Source organism: Hevea brasiliensis, chromosome 18 (assembly GCF_030052815.1).
Source record: "Hevea brasiliensis isolate MT/VB/25A 57/8 chromosome 18, ASM3005281v1, whole genome shotgun sequence".
In the NCBI taxonomy this organism is placed as follows: Eukaryota; Viridiplantae; Streptophyta; class Magnoliopsida; order Malpighiales; family Euphorbiaceae; genus Hevea; species Hevea brasiliensis.
The window spans coordinates 2,296,052-2,317,213 of NC_079510.1; the positions used below are offsets into that span (position 1 = coordinate 2,296,052).

Here is a 21,162-nt window from a genome sequence, read left to right on the forward strand (position 1 = left end):
CTAAATGATAAATATATTTTAACCAACTGAATTAAACATAAAAACACACTAAAAACACTAAATGTGATGGGAGTAAAATTAATAAATTATGCACTTATCAAATTCCCCCACACTTATTCCATGCTTGTCCTCAAGCATGACTTAAACTCTCAATCAACTCCACTTAAAAGTTCCTTAACTTCACCCTATCACAACATTCTTTCACAAAAAGATTAAAAGTTTGAAAGAAGAGGCAAGTAAAGTAATAACCATCACAACAAATTCCATCAACACCATACTAATATATCAACAATTTTCCAACACAAAACAAAAGGCTTGAAATCAATTAAGTTCATACAATTAAAGTTCCATAAAATTTTAAGTCAATACACACCAAAACACAAGGCTAATTTATCAAGGTACAATAATTATAGCTCTTTGCAAATCTTAGGGGAGATAAAAATGCCCTTTTTTTATATATATTTGAAATTGATACTTCTCTCTTGTCACTGTTACTTTTTTTTTTTTTAAATCAACTGTCACCTTTAGAAAAGTACCTTGCTCATATCCTAGATAGCTTTTGGCCCAAGAATCGACACGGGTTCATGAAGACTCCTGGTTAGTTTGCTTAACTAAAATAGCGAAACAATTTTCAAGTTCAACCTTTTATTTCCCCCAATTTATGCATCTACATATTATAAAATGTCTCTGATAGATTAAACAAAGTTCTGAAATATGCATGATACTAGTTTAAAGCACACATAACTAATCATTTCACCATTAAATCAAGCCTAAATAATTTATGCAGAAAAAATTGTTCTATGGTATGGAGAAGAAGGAAAATCCATCATTAAAGTTACTATTACCTTGCCTAAAATTTCAAAAATTCAATCTAAAATAGAAAAGTCATTTCAAGGACAAAGCACTTCTCTTCGAGAGTTAATATAGAATCATGAATCAAGCTTATGAGAACAAATTTTATTTTATTATTATTATTATTATTATTATTATTATTTACAATTAAAAAGATTGCAGTAACAAATTTCTCCTCCCCCACACTTAAAACTTACATTGTCCCCAATGTAAAGCCCAAATGCAAAAGAAAAGAAAAAAAAATGCTAGAAAATAAAATAAAATAAGGGAAAGAAAACAAATCTGATTGTGGCTAACAAGCCACCCATGGATTGCCTCCCAAGTAGCGCCTTTGTTTATCGTCGTTAGCTCGACATGACAAAACTCCTTAATCCACTGAATGCTCCTGAAACCCCTCATAAAATGGCTTGAGTTCATGACCGTTGACCTTGAATACTTTGTTAGTTCCTAAACTTTGAATTTCAACTGCACCATAATGAAACACATTAGTAACAACAAAGGGTCCAATCCAACGAGAACGCAACTTACCAAGTATCAGTTTCAATATGGAATTATACAATAAAACTTTTTGTCCAATCACAAACTGCTTCCTTATTTTTTCATGGAATGCCTTTGTCTTTTCTTTATAGATCCTAGAATTCTCATAAGCCTTAAGGCAAATTTCCTCTAATTCATGGAAATGTAATTTTTTTTCTAACTCATCCTCAAAAACATCCTGAACAAATGTATCAACAACATTAATAGAAAAGACAGAATGATCATCAGCAGGATACTTCATGGCATCAAAGATATTAAATTTGACAGTCTCTCCATCAAACTCCATAATTAAGGTACCATCATCCACATCAATTTTTGTCTTGGCAGTTTTAGGAAAGGTCTTCCAAACAAAATTAAAGCTGACTTTAATGTGGGAACACTATCATCCTCCATATCTAGAATGTAAAAATCTGTAGGAAAAATCAATTCTCCAACCTGCACCAACACATCCTCAACTACTCCCAATGGGTAAGCATTAGAACGATCAGCTAACTGAATAATGACACTGGTTTCTTTCAAAGGACCCAAATTTAAAGTTTAAAAAACTGAATTTGACATAATATTAATAGATGCTCCTAAATCTGTCATTGCATGTTCAAATCTAGAATCACCTATTTTGCAGGGAATAGAAAACGAACCTGGATCCTTACACTTGGGGGTAATTTTTGCTGAATTAATGTCGACACATTTTCCCCCACAATGATCTTCTCATTATTTCTCAACTTGCGCTTTGTAGTGCATAATTCCTTAAGAAATTTAGCATACTTGGGAACTCGTTTGATCGCATCAAGTAAAGGTATATTCACCTCCACCTTCCTGAAAGTCTCCAAAATTTCTTTCTCTTGTTCTTCTTTCTTATTTTTAGCCAACCTGCATGGGAATGGAGGAAGAACATAATTATTAACCTTATTCAGTTTAGGTTCAGTATTTACCTCAACTTTAGGAACTTTTTCTCCTTGCTTCTTCTTTTTCGTTGACTCATGTGGAGTCTGATTATCAACTTCTTTCCCACTCCGCAACAATATCGCACTTGCATTTTCTTTAGGGTTCATGACTGTTTGTGATAGAAGCTTTCCAGAACCTTGAGCTTCAAGCTTGCTCACAGATAAAGCTAACTGACCAATCTGCCTCTTTATGTTTTGAATGCTATTTCTGGTCTCTTGTTGAAACTATTGTGTATGGTTAGCCAAAGCCTTAACAATTTCATCAAGTGACATACCTTGATTTGAGGGAGGTGGAGGTGGTTGATTCACTTGTGATCTCTGCTGATAGTATTGGTTTTGCACCGGTTGATTCCCATAACTCAGATTGGGATGATCTCACCATCCTGGATTATAAGTATTAGAAAAGGGATCATACCTGTGTTGTGGCTGTCCATAATTTCCTACTACATTAACATGTTGCATTGATTCATCCTCTTGTAATGCAGGACACATGTCAGTAGCATGACCCGAACCCGAACAAATCCCACATACCTTAACAGTTTGCATTTTCCCTACAACCAATTGCCTCACCGAAGAAGTTAAATTAGAAATCTATTTCTCAAGGTTAAATGTACTAACCTCATTAACCTTCTTAGGTGTGTGATCCATTCTCATTTCAAACTGCTGAGAGTTTGCTGCCATGTTAGCAATCAGCCTCCTTGCTTCATCTAGTGTCTTGTCAACTAAAGCTCCTCCACTAGCAGCATCTATCATACTGCAGTCCATTGGTAGAAATCCCACATAAAAATACTGAATCAACAGCTGCTCACTTATTTGATGATGGGGACAGCTTGCACACAGCTTCTTAAATCGCTCCCAGTACTCATACAAGCTCTCTCCATTGTACTGCCGGATGCCACAAATTTTTTTTCTTATATTTGCAGCACGGGAAGCAGGAAAATATTTCTCCAAAAATATCTGCTTCATCCTATTCCATGAGTTGACAGATCCGGAACGAAAATAATACAACCAATCCTTAGTTGTGTCTTCCAGTGAGAAAGGGAAAGCTTGAAGCTTGATTTGATCCTCGAAAACTCCTTAAGGTTTCATGCTGGAACACACAACGTGAAATTCTTTTAAATGCTTATGTGGATCCTCAAACTTAGGCAACAAATGGATTAGTCCTGAACTCAAAAGCAACATTTAAAGCAGGGTATTGAATACATAAAGGTTGTTGGTTTAGATCAGGAGCAGCCAACTCTTTCAAAGTTATAGCAGCCATGGTTTCGTTTTCAGAATTTGAATCCAAATTTGAATCTGAACTTAACTCCCTTGGAGATTAGACTTCTTCAGATGTACTCGGAATCTGCCTAGCTTGCTTAGCCAATTTTCTCAACCGTTTAGCTATTTTTTCTACTTTTGGATCAAAGATCAACTCATCAGATTGTGAAGTTCTTGTCCTAAACAAAAAGAAATCAAAGTAAAAATAGAAAAATGCCTCAAAACCCTAGAAAACAATCGAATTTGGCCTCAAGAGAGTGGGGCCAATAAATCTGATGGATTAATTGTTCTGATCAGAACGTCATTTCCTTCAAAATAGGTATAGACCGCCCTCCAAATTCAACCAAAAATCTGTCGATGAATAGTAACACCATAATTTTTTTCCAAAACCCTGAAAATAGCAACACTTCATAAACAAAATTAATAATAGAATACCCTAACAAAAAAAATCCCAATAAATTTCAATCCCCGGCAAAGGCGCCGAAATTCTTAATGGTTGTCGAATCCACCAGAAATAAAATTAACTGAAATCACCAATTATGAAATATTTTCTGCAGTAAGTGGTAAATCCAGGTTGAACCCTAGAGACTGAATTATTAAATTTCATGCACTTGTCTAATGGAAAAAGAAACAAAGGTTGGGGGGTTAATTCACAATCCAAAGAAGAAATCAATAATCCAAAATTAAGATCTAAAAATAAGAAACTCTCCAATTAAACAAACTTCCGTCCAAGGTAATTCTCATTCCAATGTATTGATTTGATCATAGACAAAAGAAATACAATTATATCTTATTGAATACTTAACGTAGATTTACCAAACAGCAAGTTAAACCCCTGACTTCCCTATACTCATCAATTCAAGCCCAGCACTCTATTTGACTCTAATTATTAACTGAGTTGGTATTAAGCAATCCTCATCAAATTAATATCTGCTTTAAAAAAAGGAAATAGTTAAGCTGAACAACAATTTATGAAGCATAAATCATTTAATCCACCCTATTGTTTCCTTAGATTATTATTGAAAACTTGGATCATAATCAATAAAACCTAATTGCTACTCATGTTCAATCTTACACAACAATTACAAATTATGAAGATGACCTAGCAATTGATCAAATCAAACAATTAACTAATAGGCCTTTTTAGCAAATCATTCAATAGATCAAAAATAATTAAATCAGAAAACAATAGATATTCAAAAAGACATAAATTAAATTAAGAATCTGGTCTCACAAATCACACATAAGAACTTGAATCCCTTGAACTAAATTAAAAACTTAGCCACTCATGTTCATGGCTTATAGAAAAATAAAGGAAAAATAAAGAAGAAATCTTAAAAGAGAATGGAGAACAAAGGTCTTCTATGGAGAATGAAGGCCTGAATTGATCCTCTTAGCTGCTGCCTAAAGACATATTTATAATAAAAAACCTAATCCCAAAGATAGGAACCAAACTAGGAAAAGTTTTGAAATTCAAAAGATAGATTTCAGCCTGCATTCACATCTCTAAAATCAAGGCTGATTTTTAGTGACTTCCTTTCCAAATCTGCCTTTGCCCTCTTCAGGAAAGTTGTAGCCCTATTTCTTAGCTTTCCAACGGGTACTCATTTGCCTAAATCTGAGGTCTACAGCCCAAGTTATGGCCTAAAAACCGAGACTGGTTTAGACAGACAATCCAGCCCATAGTGACGACTTCATTGCCATTTTTGACAATTAAAATGGCCTCATCTCGCATCTAGCCCTTTATAGAAGTTGTAGAGGTGGCTCTGGTTCAATTGGGCTTGGGCTTGGGATTGCTTCATTTGGACGTCTGAAACCCCAGATACAAAATAAATACTGAAACTGGTCATGGCACATCAAGTCTGGACTTTTGCAATAGATCCATAGCTCACTTTGTCAACCTTAGAGACTGATTTGGGCTTTGGTCCCTCTTTATCATTTGAAATGCTCTATCTTAGCTTTTCAATGGATTAAACAGCACTCAATTTGGAGACCCACAACTTTAGAAACACCTAAAAAATACAGCAAAGGTCAAATACTAAAAATTTCTCTATTTAACACAATTATTCCACAACTATCTAAAAATATGCCTAAATGATAAATATATTGTAACCAACTGAATTAAACATAAAAACACACTAAAAACACTAAATGTGATGGGAGTAAAATTAATTAATTATGCACTTATCACACTAGAAATCCACCTTGTAACACCCTCACTTAAGACTGACCATACATTCTACTATTCCAGTGACCAGGGTCTGTCCGGATAGCTAGAATGTTTGGAATTGTATTTAGACTAGAGTGAGGAGTCATAAATAACTCAAATAATGCCAAGAAAAATTAAGGAAAAATTTTAGAAATAAAACACAACTAAGTTAAATGAGCCAATGCCCTAGCAATGGGTGACCTAATGGGAAGTTGCTGTCTTTATAGCTAGTAGCCCTAAACCCGAGGGAAATTCTATAAAATAATTTTTGGGACTCCAGAGAAGAGTCATTGAGATTTCAATGGTATTAGAATGCCAAGAAAATACTCAGAGAAATTTTTAGATTGGTACAGACAATTTTAGTTCAACAAGCTAAACGAAGGGCATTTTGGTCATTTCACCTTCAGAGATAATTTTTGGCCAACTCGTCCAATTAAGTAAATAAATTATATGACATAAAATATGAATAAATATTGCTAAAAATTAAATTAAAAATTAATAGAAAAGAAAAGAAATGAAAATGAACTAAAATTCCCATTATGACATCATTATGATGTCATTAAAATGCCCTCCACCAATCACCATTCAACAACACAATTAAAATTTTTTAAAAAGAGAAAAATGAGTCAAATTAAGAAACCAATTTCTAATTTCTTCTTCCTCATCCAGCCGTGACCCTCTTTTCCCTCTCCCTCCATTGATCTTCCAACAAAGCTTCAAATCCCACTCAATTTCACCATAAATCCACTTATTCCCTTCATTAAAATTTATCCTTGAACCTAGAGCAAGCTAAAGGTAGTAAAAAGGAAAGGAAATAAAGAGGTTTCGCAAGTTTGGAAAAAACTTCAATTAAGGTTAGTGACCAATTCTTCCCTCTCTCTCTTAATTTATACTTAGGTACTTAATTTAAGTAGGAAATTATAAGAGATTTGCATGAGAACCACTTGTATGCTTCCCCCCAAATTTCAGCAGCCATGGTCTTCTTAGGGTTGTGATAATTTTCTTTGATTTAAATAAGTGTATAAGCTGCCCTTGACATGAATTTAACCCTTAAAACATTAAATTGTGAGTTTAGTGCAAGAATTGGAAAATTGAAAATTTAGGGTTAGGGTTTGAAACTAAAATTTGGAGGTGGATGCAATTGAGCATAAATTAATATTTTAATGGTCAATTAATGACCATTTGGTGTAGTTTGAACTAAAATTGAAGTGACTTGTGACATTAACATTACCTAAGGCAAAGGTTGGGCTACCTCAAGTGTGCATTTTAGACCCTTTGAGTCCAATGTGCTCTTGGGGTTATAACTCAAGATATGCAACTCCAATTGGTGTAAGGCCAATTGAAGGTGAAACTAGACACATAATGTAACATTTTTGGTGAAGAAACCATGCTCAGAAAACAAACATAGGGTGACCTAAAAATTGACCTAATCCAGGTAACACACATTCTGCCCTAGGCAAAATGACCAAATGAACGGTGTTTGTTCATTTAGTCATAACTCAGCGTAGAAAAGTCCAATTGACCTGAAATTTATATCAATGGAAAGTTTAGACAATTTAGGATAATTTTCATGAACAAAACAACTCAAAATTCTAACCAGAACTTAATGAAACTGCCCACCAAATTCAGGACACCAAAGCTGCCAGAATGGGATTCTGCCCAGAAATTCTGGGTAGATACCAATACGGCTAACCTTGCTAAAATTAGCATAACTTGAGCTAAAAAAACTCTAAATAGAGTGATTCAAAAAGATAATTAAAGAAGACACAATAAGAAACAACTTGGATGAAGAGAATTTTATCAAATTCCCATTGTAGCAATGACCAATAGAACAGTAAACTTAAGGCATGAAATCTGAAAATTTTAAATAACAAATAATAAGCTTTGAAATGGTATTGGCAACCAATGCCAACAATTTTAAAATACAAAATGTGGTATATTTGTGATATTAGGACTAATATACCTATTGTCTATGAAAAAGTCAATATTTTAGTTGAATAATGAGATACATAGTAACTATTGAACTTCAATTACAAAGAATTTCATATTTAAAATTGTAATATGCCCTAGTAGGCCTAGTGTGATTGGTTTGGATAGGTTGGCATGCCAATAGGGTTCTGATAGCAGTACTGCATATGGCATCATGCCATTCTGTGATTTATGGCTTATGTGGCCATTCTGTGATTTTATAGCTTTTAGCCATTCTGACACTATTGTGATATTTGGTCTTGTGCCCAATTTCTGTGATGGCTTATCAGTTGTTCTGTTGCACACCGGGAGACACATTGTGACCGATGGTGTGACTGCTCGAGGTACTTGATACCCAGTGCTAGTTTACCCATTTATCCAGTCCAGTCAATTTGTATAGGTTACTTGGCCATAGAAAAGTATAAATGTAATTGAATTGATTATTAAAGGAAGTAAGGAAATTAAATATTAAGATAAAGAACAAGAATGATTTCAATAAAAAGATGCTCAAAATCATCATGAGAACGATTAATAAAATGCTAGGAAGAGTTAATATCATAAGATGTAATTAGCCTTCAACTAAACAATAATTTAGTAATTATTTATTTTCTTATAAGCATAATAACTAGGAAATTTTTACTTTTATTTGTATATTATATTTTCTTGTATTAAGGCACCACTAAGCAGAAATGCTTAGCACGTTGGATTTTCCATCGCATAGGTACTGGAGATACAGAGCGCGAGCCCAGTAGACTGTAGACTGGGAATCAGACTTAGATCTGCATTTTGCATTTTGTGGTACCTCGACCAGCAGTGCATTTGGTAGGATTGCTAGGCTTCATTTTGTATTTTACATTTTGTGTTAGATCTACATTTTGTTATGTAAATGATAAACTTCTGTAATTATTATACATATTATGAGTTAATGAATTTGAACATTTCTTTGTAAATATGAGTACGTAATTATTCATGCATGGAATGAAATTAAAATTTTGAGTTTGAAATGTTGAGAAGTATTGAGATTTGATGAATTGTGATGACTTTGTGTTGAAATTATTTGGAGTTTGGGAATGCATGAAAATTTGGGAGTGTTTTTCACAGGTTCCAAAGAACTGTTTTCTCCATTTTTTGCTGGCACTCTACCGAATTTTCCATAAAATTTTCGAAACCTTAAATTAATTCATAATTTCAATAAATAAATTATATGACACAAATTTCACTTAGTGATAAATAAATAAATTAATTAAGAAAGGGTAAATTGTAATAAAAATAAGATATGGTGCTCCGGCACACTGTGTGGCATATCTTGCTATCTTGCTCAGCTACACTGTAAACGGGTAAGAGGTGTACACACCTCCCCATCCGAGCATGCAATGTTGCAATCTTATTCAACAAGCAAGCTTATCTTGTCTATTCAAATTTAAGTACTTGCTCTATTGTCTTAGAATTAATGTAAAAAAAAAGCCATGGAGATTCCTAGAAAATGTAGGAAGCAAAATCCATGTTACTAATGCAAGTTTTTGAAATTGAATTTGTGTTAAAAAAAAATACAAAAGTTATGCGTTTTAAAAATATGAAGCCAATAAATTTGAAATTTAGTCATCGCAGTGTATTTTTTTTTATAGCATGAAAAAAAATTGTATTTTGATTATACAAGTAAAATTCTTATATTTTCTGAATAATTCCCGCACTTTGTTATATGTTTTACACGTTGTGAGCTTGTAAGTGGTACTAACTATAGTTTATTTATCATTTGGTTACTACTTTGAAAGTACAATAATAATTTCTCCTTTTTCTCTTCGAATTTAGTAAATTCTTATGAGCGTACAATTCAGCGTTGACTCCTTTCACAGAACATGCCTCTAAAAATCAAAGTTAGCGCCTATCAAAGTCATTTTCTACTTAGTATGATTTTATCTTTATTTTTTAATTTTATAGTGCTTGTCATATTCCATGAGATGGCGGGAGCTCATTACACAGGTTATGCATAATTTCAAAATATTTGTTTGCTTTTATATGGTAAAATGAAAAATATAAAATTTAAATCAGACATATATTAAATTTGTCACGACACAAATCAAGAGATCGGAATCGACGTCAAGACTTAAACTAATATAAGGTTCTGAGAACCCATAACAAGCCTACTTCATCAAGACCAAGACAACATAGTATATGGAAATAGTCAATTTGGCGAAGTCCAACTATATGTGCCCAACAAGGGTGAGTTAATCTTTCAATTTGAATTACCATTTTGTTGTGCAGGTCGAGTGAGTCAAACTTCCACAGCACTGCCCAAATTTTAATAGTACATTCTTGGTTTGGTTTTGGAATTTGGACACATTATTTGGCTTGGAATTTATAGGCTTGTTAAGCAAATTGAGGCCTATATTGGCCCAAGCCATAATGCTGATCAAAACCCATAGTGTTGATCATATTAATGACAATGCTTGTTTTTCATTTTAAAATACTTTACTAATTCATACATTAAAATAAAAATTGAAAATTAAAATTATTTATATACATTAAAAAATAGTAATGCACAAAGCATATATTATTTACCAATCCAATATTTGTTAATCCCAAAAATTAAAATAAGCGTGCATATACATGATGCCCCCAATGTTTAAGAAAATTAAAAGCAATAAAATTAGAACAAGTTTCTGTTAAAAAAATGCCTTAAATATCCATATTTCCTTTAGAAATTGTCCTTAGCATACGGATACAAAAATATTCAATTATGTAAAGGTGATATATCTTTATTAGATATGAACTCCTTAGTTTGAAAAATAAAATATGAAATATTATTTGCTCATGGCATAAATGTAGTAGTTAGCTATAGAATAAAATGTTGAAACTCGACATTTGAATTATTTTTTTACAAAAAATTAAAATTAGTTAGAAGTCATATGTTTGTTGGGTGTATGACAATAATTGTCAAAAAAAAAAAAAGATAAGATCTCATCAATTATTACACTAAAAAATAAAGTTTTTATTTTAGTCATCAAAATTTAATGCTGGCTCAATTATTGCCAAAGTTATTGTATTATTAACAATACAAAGTTAACATTTCTATTTTAGGGGATGTTCCAAAATTTATAATTATAGAATTTAGCCAAACTATAAGAGCATCCATATTTAATAAAAATATTCCCATAATATAATTTAAATAAGAAATAATTTAAATTGAGTGCCTTTATGCTTTAATAATGTTGTGAGTAATAAGTGCTATGTTTTGTGCATTAAGTGAAATTTAAAAAATTTAAATCTATATTATCAATTTTTTTTTTATAGAAGATTTATGCACCAAGATATAATTAGAAGTACTCTAAGATTTGTTTTCAGTAAAAGTGCGCACGAGGTTTTTCTTTTTAATATAAGTAAATTTAACATGTATAATATCCCTCAACAACATTTAATTTCTTTTAATTTCTTTTAAAAGCTAAAATTCTAACAAATTCATAAGTAAACATTAATAATTTTAGCTCTTCTCAACTATTTCAAACGCGCTACAAATTGTATTCATATAACCAGCCTAAACAGTCAAACTATAAGAGCATCGATATTTAATAAAAATATTCCCATAATATAATTTAATTAAGAAATAATTTTAAATTGAGTGCCTTTGTGCTTTAATAATGTTGTGAGTAATTAGTGTTGTGTTTTGTGCATTAAGTGAAATTTAAAAATTTAAATCTATATTACCATATTTTTTTATTTTATAGAAGATTTATGCACCAAGTAATAATTAGAAGTATTCTGAGATTTGTTTTCAGTAAAATTGCATATGAGGTTTTTCTTTTTAATATAAGTAAATGCAACCTGTATAATATCCCTCAACAATGTTTAATATCTTGTAAAGACTAAAATTCTAACAAATGCAAAAGTAAACATTAATAATTTTAGCTCTTCTGAACTATTTCATAATGCGCTACAGATTGTATTCATATAACCAGCCTAAACAGTTGGGATAAAAAAAGAAATTATTGCTAAAATAAAAATTACACTTAACAACATTTACTATAAATTAGTTATAAGGGTAGCAGCAAAGCACACTTCAATAAGAAAATAATATTAAAACATAATATGGCTAGCTCTAAAAGCTATCCAATTGTAATGTGGATAGTAGCAATGTCGCTCACTGTAATAGTGTTGAATGGATTCAAGGTAGTAGCTATTTGTAACACAAATATGAAGGTAATTAATAACCAATGTAATTCTACAGTAACTGGAAATTCACCTCCCCATCTGAGCATGCAGTTTGCAATCTTATTCAACAAGTAGACTTGTCTTATTTATGCAAATTCAAGTACTTGCTTTGCAGTCTTGGAATTGATGTTAAAAAAGCCATGGAAATTCCTAGAAAATGTGGAAAGCAAAATCTATGTCATTAGCATAAGTTTCTAAAATTTAATTTGTTAAAAAAAATTGAAAAATTATAAATTTAAAATTATAAAAGCCAAGGAATATGAAATTTAGTCAATACAATGTATTTTTTTAAGCATGAAAAAAAAATTGTACTTTGAATTATACAAGTAAAATTCTAATATTTTCTGAATAATTCCACCACTTTGCTATATGTTTTACACGTTGTGAACTTGAAATGGTGTCAAGTACATTTCATTTATGATTTGGTTACTTCTTTGAAAGTGAAACAAATATTATATAAACAAATGAATGAATGAATGATTAAATTATATATATATATATATATATATATATATATATATATATATATATGAATTATACAAGTAAAATTGTAACACCCTAGGCAAATCCCACATCGACAAAACACGGGAGAGATGCTGGGTTCATAAGATGGAGGTTCCTAACCCCTATTGACGCGTTTTAAAACCGTGAGGGCTTCAGCCCAGAGCGGACAATATCACTAGTGGGCCGGGCCATTACATTTGTGGTATCAGAGTCGCTCCGCGTGCAACCTTGAACGATGGTGGGGCAAACCTCAGCGAGGACGCTGAGTCCCATAAGGGGGGTGGATTGTAACACCCTAGGCAAATCCCACATCGACAAAACACGGGAGAGATGCTGGGTTCATAAGATGGAGGTTCCTAACCCCTATTGACGCGTTTTAAAACCGTGAGGGCTTCAGCCCAGAGCGGACAATATCACTAGTGGGCCGGGCCATTACAAAAATTCTAATATTTTCTGAATAATTCCACCACTTTGCTATATGTTTTACACGTTGTGAACTTGAAATGGTGTCAAGTACATTTCATTTATGATTTGGTTACTTCTTTGAAAGTGAAACAAATATTATATAAACAAATGAATGAATGAATGATTAAATTGTATATATATATATAGGACTATTTCAAATTCTCATTTTTCTCTTTGAATTTAGAAAATTCTTGTAAGCATACCATTCGGCCTTGACTCCATTTGCATAGCATGCCTCTAAAAAACCAAGGTTAATGCCTACTTGGGATCATTTTCTACTCAATATGGTTTTATCTTTATTTTTTAACTTTTTATCGCTTGTCATATTCAGTAAGATAGCGAGAGCTCATTACACATGCCATATATAATTTCAAAATATTTGTTCCCATTTATATAGTAACATGAAAAATATAAAATTTAAATCGAAAATATGTTAAGTTTGTCATAGCAGAAATCAGGAGACCGCAATCAATGCCAAGAATTAAACTAATATAAGGTTCTAAGAACCCGTAACAAGCCTATTTCATTAAGACCAAGTCAACACAATCTATGCAAATAGTCAATTTGGCAAAGTCTGGCTATGCACCTAATGAGGGTGAGTTAGTCTTTCAATTTGAAATATTGTTTTGTTGTGCAGGTCGATTGAGTTGAACTTCCACTACATTGCCCAAATTTTAATAGGGCATTATTGGTTTGGTTTTGGAATTTGGCCTCATTATTTGGCTTGTAATTTATAGGTGTATTAAGAGATTTGAGGCTAATATCAGCTCAAGACCTAATGTCAATCACAACCCATAGTGTCGATCATGTTAATAATAATGCCTATATTTCATTTCAAAATACTTTTCTATTTTCATACTATAAAATAAAAAAAAATTAAAATTAAAATTAGTTGTATACATTAAAATTATAAGTAGTCATGCACAGAGCATAGATTATTTACTTATCCAGTATTTGCTAAACACAAAAATAAAAATAAGCATACACATATATATGATGCCCTCAATATTTAAGAAAGGTAAAACAAATAAAATTACAACGAGTTTCTATTAAAAAAAAAAAGATCCTTAAATATCTATATTTCATTTTGAATTGTCTTTAGTGCACAAATATAGAAATATTTAATTTTGTAGAGGTGATAATCTTTATTCGATATGAACTCGCTCCTTGGTTTGAAAGATAAAATAAGGAAAGTTACTTACTCATGGCATAAATAATAGTTATCAACGGAATAAGATGTTGAAACTTGGCATTTGCATTATTTTTTGCAAAAAACTAAAACTAATTAAGAGTCATATGTTTGTTAAGCATGTGACAATCATTGTCAAAGACAATAGTTAAGCTCTTACTGATTATTACACTTCAAGATAAAGTTTTCATTTTAGTCATCAAAATTTAATGTTATTGCCAACATTATTATTATTATTAGAAAGTTACCATTTCTATTTTAGAAGATGTCCAAGATTTATAATTCTGGAGTTTAGTCAAACTACTAAGGGCATACGTATTTAATAAAAATATTCTCATAATATAATTTAATTAAGAAATAATTTTAAATTGCGTGCCTTTGTGCTTTAAAAATGCTATGAGTAATTAATACTATATTTTGTGCATTAAGTTAAATTTAAAAATTTAAATCATATAACCATATTTTTTTTTATTTTGTAGATAATTTATGTTCCCATATTTAATTGGAAGTACTCTAAGATTTGTTTTCACTTAAGTGCATGCGAGTTTTTTTTTTTTTTTTTTAATATAAGTAAATGCAACATGTATAATATCCCTCAATAACTTTTAATTTCTTTTAAAAGCTAAAATTCTAAAAAATTCTTAAATGCACATTAACAATTTTAGCTCTTGTCAACTATCTCGTAACACACTATAGGTTGTATTCATATAATAAGCCTAAACAATCAAGATAAATAAAGAAATAATTGCTAAAATAAAAATTACACTTAACAACATTCACTCTAAATTAGCTATTAGGGTAGGAGCACAACACACTTGAATAAGAAACTAATATTAAAACATAAAATGGCTAACTCTAAAAGCAATGTGTTAGAGTCCAAGTTCAATTAGAATTAGGAATTAAAATTAATTAGGAGATTAGATAAAATGGGAAGTTGAGTATAATTTAAATTATGAAGTTTAATCATTAGAGTCCCAAAAGAATTAGGTTTTAGTGGCCTATATATATGAATGGTTGGTTGGCCATTATATTGTATGAAAGAGAGCTCACAAAGTGGAGAGGTCTATTGAATTCTATGAGTTTTATTTGAGTGATTTTGACAGTTAGAAAAATAATTAGTGTGTATAATTATTTTTCCTTTATAGTGAATTTGTTTGGTAGAGCAGGCTTATGTAGAAAACCACATCAAATTTTGTGTTCTTTAATTTGTATGGGTGTGATTTTCATAACAAGTGGTATCAGAGTCGTGGTTCAAGATCTCAAAAATGGTGACCACAAAATTTAAGGTGGAGTCATTCGATGGGAAAAACAATTTTAGTATGTGAAAAAGTACCATGAAGGATGTCTTTGAACAAAAAGGATTAATTAAAATATTGAATGAGAAGCAACCAGCAAACATGAAAGATAATGATTGGGAGGAATTTTAACAAAGGGCAGTGAGTACAATTCGATTGACACTAGCCCCAAATGTGAAGCATAATATCTTAGAGGAGACTTCGCCAGTTATTTTATGGAAGAAGTTAGAGAAATTGTACATGTCAAAGTTACTCTCAAATTGCTTGTACTTGAAGAAGGAGTTGTACTAATTCAGAATGGATGAAGGTACTAAAGTGAGGGATCACCTTAATGTTTTTAATAAATTAATTATCAAATTGGCTATTACTAGTGGTAGATGATGAAGATAAATTGCTCTTGCTTTTAACCTCTCTCCCATAATTTTATAAAAGCTTGGTGACAGCCCTAATAGTTGGAAAGAAAACTTTGAAGGTGAAAGAGGTTACCATAGTTATCTTAGATGATAAGAAGTTTAAGAAAACATATAGTAGCAATGAAGGTGGAGCTTTTATTATTGATTCTAATCGTGGTAGAAGTAATCCACGTGGAAAAAATTAGAAAAGGAATAGTAGATCAAGCTTAAGACCATGAATAGACCTTGAAGATAGGGAATGCTACTACTACCATGAGAAAGGCCACATTCAATACCATTCTATGAAGATGAAAGAAGATCTTAAAAAGTTTAAACAATTTAAGAAGAGTCACGGAAAGGAAAAAGAAAGAACTGTTCCAATTGCAATTGATGATAGTGTTGACGATGAATGTTTGAATGTAGATAATGATAAGAAAAAGGCAAAATATCCATTACAAGATGAGTAGTTAATAGATTCTACTTGCCCATTCCATATTCGCTCGAAGAGGGAGTGGTTTGATGTGATTAAAGAAAAGAAATGAGAAAAAGTGAAGCTATGATAAGTGCATAATTTATTAATTTTATTCCCATCACATTTAGTGTTTCAAGTATGTTTTTATGCATAATTCAGTTGACTAAAGTATATTTATCATTTAGGCATATTTTTAGATAGTTGTGGAATAATTGCGTTAAATGGAGAAATTTTTAGCATTTGACCTTTGTTGTATTTTTTAGGTGTTTTTAAAGTTGTGGGTCTCCAAATTGATTGTTGTTTAATCCATTGAAAAGCTAAGATAGAGCACTTCAAATGATAAAGAGGGACCAAAGCCCAAATCAGCCTCCAAGGTTGACAAAATGAGCTATGAATCTATTGCAAAAGCCAAAACCTGATTGTCACGACCAGTTTCAGTATTTATTTTGTATCTAGAGTTCTAGAGGTTCAAATGAAGCAAGCCCAAGCCCAATTGAACCGTAAGAGCCACCTCTACAACTTCTATGAAGGGTTGGAAGCAAGATAAGGCCATTTTAATTGTAAAAAATGGCAATGAAGTCGTCACTATGAGCTGGACCATCTGTCTGAACCAATCCCGGTTTTTGGGCCATAACTTGGGCTTTAGAGCTCAGATTTAGGCAAATGAGTACCCGTTGGAAAGATAAAAAATAGGGCTACAACTTTCCTGAAGAGGGAAGAGACAGATTCGGAAAGGAAGTCACTGAAAATTGGCCTTGATTTTAGGGACGTGAATGCAGGCTGAAAATCTGTCTTTTGAATTTCAAAACTTTTCTTAGTTTGGTTCCTATCTTTGGGATTAGGTTTTTTATTATAAATATGTCTTTGGGTAGCAACTAAAACACAACCATTCAGCAGTCTCTCGACCTCAAAAACACCTTCATTCTCCATTCTCTTTTTTTAGATTTCTTCATTATTTTTCCTTTATTTTTCTATAAGCCATGAATATGAGTAGCTAAGTTTTTAATTCAGTTCAAGGGATTCAAGTTCTTATGTGTGATTTGTGAGACCAGGTTCTTAATTTAATTTATGTCTTTTTGAATATCTATTGTTTTCTTATTTAATTGTTTTTGATCTATTGAATGATTTGCTAAAAAGGCCTATTAGTTAATTGTTTGATTTGATCAATTGCTAGTTCAACTTCATAATCCATAATTATTGTGTAAGATTGAACATGAGTAGCAATTAGGTTTTATTGATTATGATCCCAGTTTTCGATAATAACCTAAGGAAACAATAGGGTGAATTAAATGATTTATGCTTTATAAATTATTGTTCAGCTTAACTACTTCCTATTCTTAAAGCAGCTATTAATTTGATGAGGATTGTTTAATATCAATTAAGTTAATAATTAGAGTCAATAAGAGTGCTGGGCTCGAATTGATGAGTATAGAGAAGTTAGGGGTTTACCTCTCTGTTTGGTAAATCTACGTTAAGTATTCAATAAGAGATAATTTTATTTCTTTTGTCTATGATCAAATCAATGCATTGGAATGTGAATTACCTTGGACTGAAGTTTGTTTAATTCAAGAGTTTCTTATTTAATTTTCGATCTTAATTTTGGATTTTTGATTTCTTCTTTGGATTACGAATTAAACCCCCCAACCTTTGTTTCTTTTTCCATTACACAAGTGCACAAAATTTAATAATTCAGTCTCTAGGGTTCGACCTGGATTTACCACTTACTATAGAAAATATTTCATAATTGGTGATTTCAGTTAATTTAATTTCTGATGGATTTGATACCCATCAAGAATTTTGGTGCCATTGCTGGGGACTAAAGTTTGTTGGATTTTGTGTTTTTAGTGTTAGGATATTCTATTATTAACTTTGTTTGTGGAGTGTTGCTATTTTCAAGTTTTCGAAAAAAAAAATTTACAGTTTTACTATTCATCAAAAAGTTTGGTTGAATTAGGAGGGTGGCCCATACCTATTTTGAAGGAAACGACGCTCTGATCAAGATCAATAGGATTCTTTGGCCCCACCCTCTTGAGGCCAAATTCGATTGTTTTCTAAGGTTTTGAGGCATTTTTCTGTTTTTACTTTGATTTCTTTTTGTTTATGACAAGAACTTCTCAATTTGGTGAGTTGATCTTTGATCCAGAAGTAGAAAAAACAGTTAAACAATTGAGAAAATTGGCTAAACAGGCTAAGCAGATTCCGAGTACATCTGAAGGAGTCCAATCTCCAAAGGAGTTAAGTTCATATTCGGATTTGGATTCAAATTTTGAAAACGAAATCATGGCTACTAGAACTTTGAAAGAGTTGGCTGCTCCTGATCTAAACCAATAGCCTTTGTGTGTTTAATACCCTTCTTTAAATGTTGCTTTTGAGTTGAAATCTGGACTAATCCATTTGTTGCCTAAGTTTTATGGTCTTGCTGGTGAGGATCCACATAAGCATTTAAAAGAATTTCATGTTGTGTGTTCTAGCATGAAACCTTAAGGAGTTTCAGAGGATCAAATCAAGCTTCGAGCTTTCCCTTTCTCACTGGAAGACACAGTTAAGGATTTGTTGTATTACCTTCCTTCCGGATCTGTCAACTCATGGAATGGGATGAAGCATATATTTCTGGAGAAGTATTTTCCTACTTCCCGTGCTGCCAACATAAGAAAAGAAATTTGTGGCATCCGGCAGTACAATGGAGAGAGCTTGTATGAGTATTAGCAATGATTTAAGAAACTGTGTACAAGCTGTCCCCATCATCAAATAAGTGAGCAGCTTTTGATTCAGTATTTCTATGAGGGACTTCTACCAATGGACCGCAGTATGATAGATGTTGCTAGTGGAGGAGCTTTGGTTGACAAGACACCAGAAGAGGCAAGGAGGCTGATTGCCAACATGGCAGCAAATTCTCAATAGTTTGGAATGAGAATGGATCACACACCCATGAAGGTTAATGAGGTAAGTGCATCTAACCTTGAAAAACAGATTTCTAATTTAACTTCTTTGGTGAGGCAATTAGCTGTAGGGAAAATGCAAATTGTTAAGGTATGTGGGATTTGTTCAGGTTCGGGTCATGCTACTGACATGTGTCCTGCATTACAAGAGGATGAATCAATGCAACATGTTAATGCAGTAGGAGATTATGGACAACCAGAACATAGTTATGATCCCTTTTCCAATACTTATAATCCAGGATGGCATGATCATCCTAATCTAAGTTATGGGAATCAACAGGTGCAAAACCAAGACCAACAGCAGAGACAAGTGAATCAACCACCTTCGCCTCCCTCAAATCAAGGCATGTCACTTAATGAAATTGTTAAGGCTTTGGCTAGTAATACACAACAGTTTCAACAGGAGATCAGAAATAGCATTCAAAACATAGAGAGCCAGATTGGTCAGTTAGCTTCATCTGTGAGCAAGCTTGAAGCTCAAGGTTCTAAAAAGCTTCCATCACAAACAGTCATGAATCCTAGAGAAAATGCGAGTGCGATACTATTGCGGAGTGCGAAAGAAGTTGATAATCAGACTCCACATGAGCCAATAAAAAAGAAGAAGCAAGGAGTAAAAGAGTTTGAAGTTCCTGAAGTTGAGGTAAATACTGAACCTAAACTGAATAAGGTCAATAATTATATTCTTTCTCCATTCCCATGCAGGTTGGCTAAAAATAAGAAAGAAGAACAAGAGAAAGAAATTTTAGAGACTTTCAGGAAGGTGGATGTTAATATACCTTTACTTGATGTGATCAAACAAATCCACAGGTATGCTAAATTCCTTAAAGAATTATGCACTACAAAGAGCAAGTTGCGGAATAATGAGAAGATCAGTGTGGGGGAAAATGTGTCAGCATTAATTCAGCGAAAATTACCTCCTAAGTGTAAGGATCTAGGTTCGTTTTCTATTCCCTACAAAATAGGTGATTCTAGATTTAAAAGTGCAATGACAGATTTAGGAGCATCTATTAATGTTATGTCAGCTAACTGAATAATGACACTGGTTTCTTTCAAAGGACCCAAATTTAAAGTTTGAAAAACTGATCATTCTAATGCTTACCCATTGGGAGTAGTTGAGGAAGTGTTTTGATTTTTCCTGCAGATTTTTACATTCTGGATATGGATGATAGTGCTCTTTCATCAAAGTCAGCTTTGATTTTGTTTGGAAAACCTTTCCTAAAAACTGCCAAGACAAAAATTAATGTGGATGAGGGTACCTTAACTATGGAGTTTGATGAAGAGACTGTCAAATTTAATATCTTTGATGCTATGAAGTATCTTGCTGATGATCATTCTGTCTTTTCTATTGATGTTGTTGATAGATTTGTGCAGGATGTGTTTGAGTTAAGCATGGAGGATGAGTTAGAATATAAGACTGTTAGACATTGTAACTTGAATTTGAATACTCCTAGTGTGGAAAGAAAATCACAATTGCATAAATTAGAGGAAATTTGCCTTAAGGCTTATGAAAATTCTAGGATCTGTAAAGAAAAGACAAAGGCATTCCATGAAAAAATAATGAAGCAGTTTGTGATTGGGTAAAAAGTTTTATTATATAATTCCATATTGAAGCTGATGCCTGGTAAGTTGCGTTCTCATTGGATTGGACTCTTTGTTGTTACTAATGTGTTTCCTTATGGTGCAATTAAAATTCAAAATTTAGGAACAAACAAAATGTTCAAGGTCAACGGTCATGAACTCAAGCCATTTTATGAGGGGTTTCAGGAGCATTCAGTGGATTAAGGAGCTTTGCCATGTCGAGCTAACGACGTTAAACAAAGGCGCTACTTGGGAGGCAACCCATGGGTGGCTTGTTAGCCATAATCAGATTTGTTTTCTTTTCCTTATCTTATTTTATTTTATTTTTTAGCATTTTTTTTTTCTTTTCCTT

The 21,162-nt window shown here is 32.3% G+C and overlaps 2 non-coding genes across 2 annotated transcripts; one reads left to right on the plus strand and one right to left on the minus strand.

Annotated features, from left to right (window-relative positions):
• The first annotated feature begins 3,144 nt into the window (after nt 1–3,144).
• Nucleotides 3,145–3,251, plus strand: LOC131176098 (small nucleolar RNA R71). The gene has a single exon (XR_009146226.1). It is a non-coding gene; the product is annotated as a small nucleolar RNA R71 (small nucleolar RNA).
• A 15,685-nt stretch (nt 3,252–18,936) lies between these two features.
• Nucleotides 18,937–19,043, minus strand: LOC131176219 (small nucleolar RNA R71). Its single transcript, XR_009146344.1, has one exon. It is a non-coding gene; the product is annotated as a small nucleolar RNA R71 (small nucleolar RNA).
• Between the last annotated feature and the right edge of the window lie 2,119 nt (nt 19,044–21,162).